The 11,183-nt window shown below is 33.0% G+C and overlaps 1 pseudogene; it reads right to left on the reverse strand.

The window, feature by feature from the left end:
- Nucleotides 1–1,513: 1,513 nt before the first annotated feature.
- LOC105061189 (mannose-P-dolichol utilization defect 1 protein homolog 2-like) lies at nt 1,514–10,544 on the reverse strand (annotated as a pseudogene).
- Between the last annotated feature and the right edge of the window lie 639 nt (nt 10,545–11,183).

Raw genomic sequence — 11,183 nt, forward strand, 5'->3', positions numbered from 1 at the left:
AACCAAATTTTCTAAGATTTTGATCAATATTTTAGAACTCAAATATATATAATCTTACTTAAAACATAAATCTTATTTATGAAGAATTACTAGAATAAAGATAAGAAAAAAAATATAGAGACATCCTTTCAGATTTGAGCGAATTTTACTTAGCTCTTAAAAATTTTAAAATTATCAATTAACCTTCAAAACTTCAAATTTGTTATAATATAATCCAACATCTATCTCCATTATAAAATTTATAACGTGAGGATCACTTGATAACTAACTTTTATAAAATCTCAAAATTACTTTTTTCACTAACTTAGCAAAAGGCTTTTTTTTTTTTGGATGACTTTAAGATATATATATGTGTGTATGCGCACGCACGCGTGCAAATAAATGACAAAGAATAAATTGCTTTTATGATCTATGTAAATCAATAAATGATAGAGGATGAAATAGTTTGAAATCTATACAAATGAATGGATGATAGAAGATGGAGTATTTTGAAATCTATACAGTAGATGAATAACAAAGGATAGAACACTTTGAGATTTGTGTAAATAAATGTATGACAGAGAATAGATCGCTTTGACATTTGTGTAGGTGGATGGATGATATAAAATAGAATTCTTTAAGATCTCTACTAGTGAATGAATGACAAAATATGGAATACTTTAAAATCTAAGCAAATGAATAAATGAAAGAAGATGAAATACTTTAAAATCTATAAAAAAGATGGATGATAGAAGAAAAAATACTTTAAAATCTATACAAATCGATGATAGAAGATAAAATGCTTTAAGATCTATATAGACAAATATATAACAGATAGAGTGCTTCAAGATTTATGTAAATGGATAAATGTAAATGATGGAATACTTTAAGATCTATGTGACTATATCGATTATAAAGGATAGAATGCTTTAAAACCTATGAAAATAAATATATAACAGAGGATTGAACACTTTAAAATCTATACAAATAGATGAATGATAGAGGACGAAGTGCTTTGAAATTATGTGAAAGCCATGATCCAACCCCTCTGAATCAAAAATTTCTATCTTTTCACACTCAATTAGCAATATTAGAAACCAGATGGAAGGCTAGGCCACATTACAATGAAAATAGAGTTTTAGTGGCTAACTGAAACCTTTTAAATGTTTGAAGGTCTAAATATGACTAACCCAAATTTGAAGAAACATCACTATAATTTTCTAAATATAATGCACAAGATATTTTTTATTTACTTATTCCTATTTTGTGTTTAATAAAGCTGAGTAAGAACAACCCAAACATATATCTAAATCAGCTCATTCAGTACTCTAGCAAGCCTAATTCAATTTAACATAAAACGGAGGGAACCCCATAATAGACTGGTCAAATTGAAGTTGAGGGTTTTGAGGAAAACACCTATCACAGACCAATGTGACCAGGCCCAACCCCAACTATTGCCACCATACACATTTTATGGAAGAACAGAAACACAATAAACAATACAACAACAAAGTGATCAACAGCAGATGCAAACAATCAAGAAGCCAACACAAAATAGATTACACAGCAAGGATAAGATACTATTCAATGAACCAATACATATGAAGTTTCACAAATAAATAAATACATTAACATCAACACCTTAGTCATCTTTTGCCTGATAGACCTGGACCGGTATTCAAACAGGCCAAGAAGAATTTCCACCACATCAAGTTCATGTCTATGACAAGCAATGTGCTGGTGGGAGAAGCACCTTACTTCCTCCATCTACTTTCAAAAAAAGGACAAGCAATGTGCTATCCCAGAGTACCGAAAATCTAATTAAGTTCAAGAAGAAAAATTAAAAACATCATACCAAAATGAAAAAGAAAAAGGAAGAAGAAGAACCATCACACATCAACTGCAAACTGCATCATGCATTCCAGTACCTGCAATTGAACAACTTAAAAGAAATCACATCTATCAAGAATTCTTTTTTAAGAAAAAAGAACTCTTTGCCACGATATAATAGTTACCGTAACACATCAACCACGCCCCCCCTAATAGCTTTGGTGGAGGCTCAAAATGAACGATCCTTCATGGAAGACCATGATCCCTGCGATCAAAATGGTTTGGAGTAGATCTAAAAAATGTACTCTAATTTGAATCATGTACCACTTTCTATTTTCATGCATTTTAAAGCACTGAGGGAGTTTTATTATTAGAAGAGTGCAGGGGAAGGAAGAGCACATCCAATCCGAGAATCATCTTCAGAATACCAACAGCAACCAACTACATAAGCATGGAGATAAAAATGGAAGATTGAAGATGCATGGACCCCACTTCTGCCACTTTGTGTGATAACAGAAGAAGATATTGCAGAACCATGCACATGAAGTCCGATAATTCACTGTTCTTTCTTCTCTTTCTTTGCTTGCGACTTTTGATATATAAGTATCTGACCTAATATGGTGCCATTCACCATGATGCCAATGATGGAACCCAAAACCATTTTGAACGAGATAAGGACAACAGGATAGCAAATCTATCAAGTGCAAATCCACTATGTGGAACATGTACATCCACAGAAGCATCAGTTTTGCATGAATTTATTTATGTTGAAAGAATGCAAACACACAGTCAGGCACATACAAATTTATATTTTACCAACCACTAAACAGATGTTACAAAAAGCAAAATACAACTGGAATCTCAAAGAGAATCAAAGATACAAGAGGTGTATCAAAGGGTTTCATTGTTTGTTTTGTCCTTTTTGTCCTGTCTATCTAGTTTTCTGTTCTACTTACAAAGTACCACTTCATCATAAACATATATTTAACTTTATCTCTCATCTTATAGTTATTTCTGTACAGGCTAGACATGTAAATACACAGTATACAATGCATATGTTCATGTGGGCCCATGCGCCCATGTCATTCAATGGACCATTTAGAGATCAAAAGAATCAAGCAATTTGTCAATGTCTGTCACAACAATAGTTCCAATATCAATGTAAAAATCACCAGATAGGAACAAATAAGCAGCTCAACTGAAAGGGTAATAGCAAATAATAGAAATATGTGTTGCTATAAATGGATGATCTAATTTATTATAAGACAATGCAAAGTGAACGGGTTGAGATGAATTACAAAAGGTCAAAAACCAAATCTATATATCTTTTTCACAGACATTGATGAAAAACTAAACCTTATAATCACTATTAAGATCTCATCCACTAAAAAGACACTTTCCACTTCATTGGACTGCATATACAAGGATTAAGAACTTGGTCTATCCTGGCAGTACCTTACCAGGCTCGAGAGAGACTGGGTCCTGCGATGTCCAGGAACCGGGATCTCCCCAGATCTCTCTGGACCAAGTCATCCTGGTCATGAACCTGAACACCCATTGGAAAGCTTAGTATCAATTTTGTTTTTCTATTTATCCTTGTTTTTAATGGTTGTTTAGGACCAACCCACGACTGTCCAGGTACTGTACCGACTGAGGGCCCAGGACAGGTACCAGGATTTAAAACCTTCATGCATTAGATTGGCAAAGTAGGAACTATAAAGCACATGCCTATTTGCTGTCATACTCATTTCATATGTTACCAAATTTGATTTGATACAATTTTATATTTAAATTAGAAACTCCAAATCTAAGTCATGGTTCAGAATCTGATACTACTAATCTGATCTTTGCCAAGGGAAAAAATCATTTTTCATTTTGATAAAATTCATAAGAAAACATGTTTAGAATTACGCAAATTACACAAACACAGAGAAAGAGCGAGTGAAAAATGAAAAATAAAGAAAATAAGGGAGGAGGCCGACAAGAAGCAGAAGTTAACAAAATAAATACATTAAGGAAAGATTTAAAACAAATGAAAGATACAAGAAAGCCTTAAATTTAGAGAAAGGGTAACTAATTGACCTTGAAGGAATGGCCCTCCATGCCCCAAAAATAGAAAATAGCAGGAGCAGGTGGAAGTTTCAAGAGGACCAAGTAAGCTCAAGAAGCATACGTTAACTTTAAATGCATGTCCCCACATTCCATATTGATCATTGATGTGTTGAAGTACAAAGCCTTTTAGAACATGGATTCATTACTCAACCCTTTGTCGTGCATTGAAAAAACTATTCAAGATTCTATTAACAAAATAAATATATTAAGGAAAGATTTAAAACAAATGAAAGATACAAGAAAGCCTTACATTTAGAGAAAAGGTAACTAACTGACCTTGGAGTGATGGCACTCCATGCCCCAAAAATAGAAAATGGTGGGGGCGGGTGGAAGTTTCAAGAGGACAAAGCACTTAGTTTCTGGATGGGAGACCAAGTAAGCTCAAGAAGCATAAATTAACTCTGAATGCATGCCCCCACATTCCATATTGATCATTGATGTGATGAAGCAATAAAGCCTCTTAGAACATGGATTCATTACTCAACCTTTTGTCATGCATTGAAAAAACTATTCAAGATTCTATGAAGCACTTTGCAATATGGATAGTGAAGAGAGAATCAACTAATATTGATAAACATGCAGCAAAACAGCAAAACAACTGCCTTGGAAAACTAGTCATGTAATAAAGAGAATAAATAAAGAACACCATGCAATTGCAAAAACAGAATGAATGCCAAAGAACCATTACAAAGATTAATTAGGCATGCCAAAGGTGACCCAGATATCACATATTAAAAAGATCAGATAAAAGAACCCTTACTCCCAAAATGTTACAGCTAAAGACTACCATATAAGGCTTAAGTATAAGAGAACTAAGTGAAAATTATCAATTGCAAATTAAAAAAAAATACTAAAGGATACCACTTAATGGAGCCTTTTCCTGAATGCTAGTAAAAACTCGTGCTGCACATTAAAGAAACAGAGTTTTAAGTCCAGACAGAAAAATGTGGATAAGAAGTTCATTGAATTGTGCAGCAGTCTAAAAGGGAAACCAACTGTGCTAACTAACTTGGACACAGTGAAGACTTGGATTACAATACGACAAGGGCTTAAACAAGTAATTCAAAAGAAGTTTGAGAAGATGTTGGAATATTTTGGATAAGAAATTAAGGCTTTGTCTCCTGTTGCTTTAGAAAGCACAGGAAAAGAAAGTAGGAAGTCTCCTTTTCATTTGCTTGGCAATTGAAATAAAGCTGCAACAGAGAAAAATAAGGAGTAAATTGAGGCCAAATTTTGCCTATATCCACTCTACAATTTAGTCAGCAAGTTCATCAATTTAGACCAGACAATATAAACTTCTCATCTTCTTTTTGCTTTTTCTAAATCAAATTTTTTATTCTCTTTCTTTCCTTCTTAGCAGCCAAAGAAAGCCTAGGTCATATAAAAGAGAACTAAAATATAGTTTATACAAAAAGAAGAATTCGAGGGGATGTTTGGATGTACTACAAAACTATAAAATTTTCTGATTGAACAAGTTAACTGAGATTATAGGTTACGTTTTTATAATAATGGGTGCATAATTATGCTATAAAATTTCACTTAGCCCCAAAATCATGAAATTGGAAAATTCTTCTGTCACGAGAACTTTCAGTTCATGTTTTTCATTGAACTTTTTCTTTGTTAACAACCAAAAACCTAAAAAATCTCAACTATCAAAACTTATAAATATTAAAATTAATGAAAGGACAAAAACATCATTTTAAGATTAAAACCTCTTAAAAAAGCAGATATTTCATGAAAAATTAGCAGGATTTGTAGTTGCAAATTTAGTTGGTCTTAGAAAAATGTTCTCAAAAAGATATGATAACATCAAGTTGTTTTGCTTATCAATTTTGAGGAGACTGACCAATAGAACCACCAAAGTTCATGAAAGATGTTAAGAAGCTTAGTTCCCCAGTGCCCTTGTTCTGCAAAAAATTAAGTCATGTCATAAACTATGAGAAAGAAACATTATTCTAGAGAATAGAATAAAGATTCATAACCACAACATAGCTGAAAGGAAGACTTCATAATTTGAAACAAAATAAGTAGAAGTTCTAAGATATGAAAACACTGATCAAGCATTAGACCATCATCATCATAAATATGTGAAGAAATCTGTCTTATGAACATTTTATGAAAAGAAAGTGACGATGAGGTTACAATTGTGTAGAAGTTTGACCATTCAAAAAGTTTAGTGAAAAAGTATATAACATTACACTCATAAGTACAAGTGTTATTGGGGCATGCAAATGTTATACCATGCAAACTTTGCATAATAACATCTTGAGAGATCCGAGGTTTATTGCAAGCTGAAATCTAGAGTACTTTAATTAACTTTGTGAAATTCTGTATGGTCTTTTTCATGCTTATTACCAGTTCAAGTCATCGAAATATAGTTTGTTATATTTGCTTCAGTAAGGTTTCACAAACTGTATATTACATTGCACTCATAAGTACAAAGTGCTATTGGGGCATGCAAATGTTATGCCATGCAAACAGTGTGCATGATGCCATGTTACGAGATCCAAGTTTTATAGCAAGCTGAAATCTAGAGAGTACTTTAATTAACTTTGTTAAATTCTAAAGGTCTTTTTCATGCTTATTACCAGTTCAAGTCATCAAAACATAGTTGTTATATTAGCTTCAGTGATGTTTCACAAAAATAAAAATTTTAAATAATTAGAGTGTAAGATTTGATCAGATAATTTAAATGTTTGGGTTCAAATATTCAGATGTTGGTTCTTAACTATCGTGTTGGTTCTTAACTATCTAGATTCCAGGAGATAAGTATTAACTACATAATTTTATGTTTTTCTCAGCATTTCATCCTTTTAGCTTTTACACTAAACTTTTATTGTTAGTGTGCACTAATGAACTATGATAAAGCATGACAGCATGGAAAAGATGGTGAAGCATCTGACACATAGCATGCATAAACTGGAAAAAGTTTCAAAAGACTAGGACACATTATCAGTGATCGATGTGCCTTCAATCTTCACATGCAAGTTGGGCACTTAGTTGGCACTAGCTATAAGCAAATGCATATGAACGTAACCACTAGAAATTTTACACATAGAAGGATCTAACTAGTCTAAATTAATAAAAGTACAATTAGTAATTAATTATTTAATCAAAAGCATGATGCTCATGGATTTTTAGACTGTTTGATTTTTCAAAGTTATTATTACATGCAAATTTGTATGAAGGAAGATGCGAGAAACCATCAGCTTTAGTAGCAGAATCCATGTGAGTCTGGGTGTGTTCTGGGAACATGATATACCAATAACAAGGCATTTTATCACCATTTCCCATACCTTACTTTCATATTATTTTTAGCGTCGGTTTCCCTTATTGGCAACTCACAAGTAATTGCAAGAATCTTCTAAAAGGAGAGGTGCCCAACCAAAAAAGCTCCTACTCCAATCCTTCAAATCTTCTTATTTTCCTTTTCCCCTACTACCCACCTACTACTCCAATAACTCCTGGTCAAAGTTTGCATTTTCCACTGACAACAATTATTCATAAGAAAGATTGGGGGGAAGGAAAAACAGAAAACTTGCCAAATATAATTACAGACCAATTGTAGCCAAGAGGTATATTGACTATTGTATAAAGTCCAACCACAAAAGTTTTGAACTTACAGTATAGTTCTGCCATATTTGGGGAACTCTAACAAAGAAGAATATGGCATGTTGAGAAGCCTGCAACAAATGAATTCTCATTAGAGGAGCACTCTGCTGATGAGTACAGGACATGGTTACTAGTAGAAAAAAAGGGAAAAAAAATGAAGTAAATAAAACTAGCATGTAAGCTTGTTCTGTGCATTACACACATGTAACCAAGATATTCAAGAGATAGCTTTAGTAGCAACTCACATATAGGGCTTCAAAAAGAATTGAGTCAATCTGGCCAGCTAACACAGTCGGTGCTAGAGCACAATATCTAACATACCATACTTAAGTAAAGCAGATAACAACACCATGATCTCGTGGAATAGTGATGGGATTTTGAGAATTCTAATCCTGATTCTCAAAGCATGCTATAAGTAATGAAACATACCAATATATGTCATTTATTTCCTAAGCAAATTCAATGATACAGATATATAGTTATCAGTTATGTAGGATACAACAGAGCCCTGATCCATGTTTTGTTTCCAACTGGCTGGGAATAGTAGTAAATAACTGCAACTAAAATTATAGCTGCAAAGAAAACCAAGAGACGCTTATTAAGGTTCATACACTTATTAAGGTTCCTAACAAAATTAAGTAGATAAAAGAAATAGAAGACAAACAATTGTCAGAAGTATATGGAATTTGCCTACCCAAACATCCTTGGGTAGTAGAAAATGTATACCTTGAATTAAAAGAAAGGCTAGCTCTCCATAAGCTGAAAATGGAAGCCCTTTGTGAATACAATATCACAAAGCAATTGTGTAACCAACAACTTCAAGCTCAAAAGCTGCAACACTAAGTCCCCTAACGCTTTTGTGCTTTAATATTATATATATCTGCAGGAAGAAAAGAAAGATTAAGTGTCAGCAGATGATTGAAACTTAGGCAAGTCATGCTATAGCACCCTAAGCAATAAATGGAGCATGTCAGTGAAAAGATAATTTTCTAACTAGGAGAGCAGAAGCAATTCCAGTCAGCAATCCAAACAATAAAGGTGCAAAATGAAGCCTTCACCTTGCAGAATATACATGAGTCATGAAAACAAACTTGCAATATAATATGATTATAACCTCATTTGAAATTGTAATTTAATGGTAAAGTCAAAGCATCTATAGGACCATAATGTCATAGTTATGTGATAGGAAAAGTACATCCATACTGAAGAGAAAGAAAGATTGTATGCTCTTCCAATCTTGCATAAACTATGACAGACTATTAGTGCCAACAATCACATACAAAAGTAGAAAGAACGACTACATGAATAATAGCAAATAAATATAACGAACATAAATATCAAGAATCTCTTCAGCAACTCAGTCAGAGATGAGTGAGAGACTGGTAGCACAAAACAGAATAATATATATTTTAAGATGATGACAGAGTCAGGTCATAAATAAAGAAGCTCAAGTTTCACATACAGAATTCTTCAATATACATTTGACATTGTCCCACTCATAACTGTGCACCCCAATCATGAATGCAAAAAAATAAAATAAAATGTGGATGGCATTGTTTAAAAGGTATATATGTCTCACTGCATGTCTAGACACTGAGCACTTAGGGTGTTTACCATTGCTCATAAAAGGTAATCATGCAATTTTGGAAAAGGACATATCTTCCGATGAAATTGGATATGAAACTTAACTATACAATGTGACTATTATGTAAAAGGAGAAGTTATTTTGCTATGCTCAATGGGAAACCAGTTCTTCTAGATTATGGCTTCTGTCCAACCTCGTCCATACCTCATTCAACCCCTTCTTTCTATCTCCTTATTGATTCTTATACCCGTCTTTCTTGCATATAACTTTTAAAAACAGTGAGGCCATTGAAAGAAAACTAAATTGCCAAAGAAACCTGTAAAGCTAGGTTCTGTTCCTTGTCCAGAACATAGCCAAATACAAGAAGAGTAGCAGAATTTCTGATCTAAAATGCATTCCTTTTCTATTTTTGTAGTTTATTTCTCTTATTTAAAGCAAAGATATATGGATGCCTGCTAATTTTCTTCTTGATCTACTTTCATCATGTAAATGGTAGATGGTTGAAAAGGACATTATATGGCCTTTGATTGAAAAAAAGAAGTACAGATTCACAAAAAAGGAAAAAAGACAAATTGCCTAAGTTTTTAATTTCTGATACTTGTTCAGTATTCTAGTTCTATCAAAAGATCAAAAACACAAAGAATCTGTGTAAGCTGTTTGTTATAGAGCATCTAAACTCCATAAGGTTTCGAATCTCTTATACATGAAGCCGAATTGGGTACAATTACTTGTGGTTTTAATCCTAAAGAAGTCGCAAGACGAATTCAAGAAGCCTTTGATTTAAAGAAGAAGAAGAAGAAGATTAATAATATTTCATCCTTTTTATATATATAAATTTAAACAAGCTCAAATTTGAGCACTCCTCTGTCCCCTTCAAATTGTTGGAATGAATGTTGTAACATAATCAAAACTATTGATCTCTTTTCTGGAAAGCAAATTTTGAAGAGGAAAAAACCTAATTTCTTCTCTGAAAAGCAAGAATATTAGGTCAAGTCCAAGAACAAAAAAAATCCAACGCTCCTCGAAAATCTTCAGCACGATCAGCAAAATTAAATTTTGAACACAACTTTCGATTTTTGACAAGAATATCCAGGCTTCCAACCCAAAAATCAAAACGGAGAAAAGAGAATAGGAGAACAGGATTAGGGTTAGGGCACCTGAGGGAGTTTGACGGTGGTGGAGGCGGCGACGATGCAGTAGCCCAGGAGCTTGGAGATGAGGGGGAGGAGGCATTCCTTCTCCGGGAACTTCCCCTCCGCCAGCGACGCCAACACGCACCCGAAATTTATGCCCAAAATCTCCATCTCCTCGCTCCCTTTTGGCGCTCCGGCGAGGTCGAGGGAGGAGTTTTTGTACGGCGTCATAGTGCTCAAGTCACTCCCAGGCGGGAGTAACAACTAAAACGAACAAAAAAAAAAAAAAAATATGGGGCGGGCACTATAAAATATCGTATGGGGCGGGCTTCATAGTTTGGCGCGTTTCTTTTCATACAACGTTGAAGATCAGTCTAAAAATCAAAAAAAAATTCAGTAATAAAATTATTAATTTTATGATTAATTTTTTTATTTTATTTTTAACATAAATTTTTTATGATATATATTATATGATTATATTATATATATTAAATTATAGTCAAATATATATATGATAAATTTTTATGATATACACTCAGCAACAATCCAATTATCTATAATTAAATTAATATATATTTATCAAATTAATATTCATCAATACACAATATATAATTAGTTGATATATATTTAGTAAAATATTCATCATACGTTTCCATACACATCTTTGGATAAAGTGATATAATTTTCAAAACATACACTCATCAGTACACAGCACATAGTAAATGATACAAACTAGATAACTTACTGATATTTACTATAACTTTTTTGATACACACCTAGTAACGATCCGGTATACACCTAATAACAATCAAATACATACCTACAAATAAATTGATAATAGTTTACCAAATTTAGTATCCATCAATACATAGACATAATTAGTTGATACATACCTAGCAAAATATTCCTCCAACGTCCTAATACATACCTCT

This window comes from Elaeis guineensis, chromosome 11 (genome assembly GCF_000442705.2).
Source record: "Elaeis guineensis isolate ETL-2024a chromosome 11, EG11, whole genome shotgun sequence".
Classification (NCBI taxonomy): Eukaryota; Viridiplantae; Streptophyta; class Magnoliopsida; order Arecales; family Arecaceae; genus Elaeis; species Elaeis guineensis.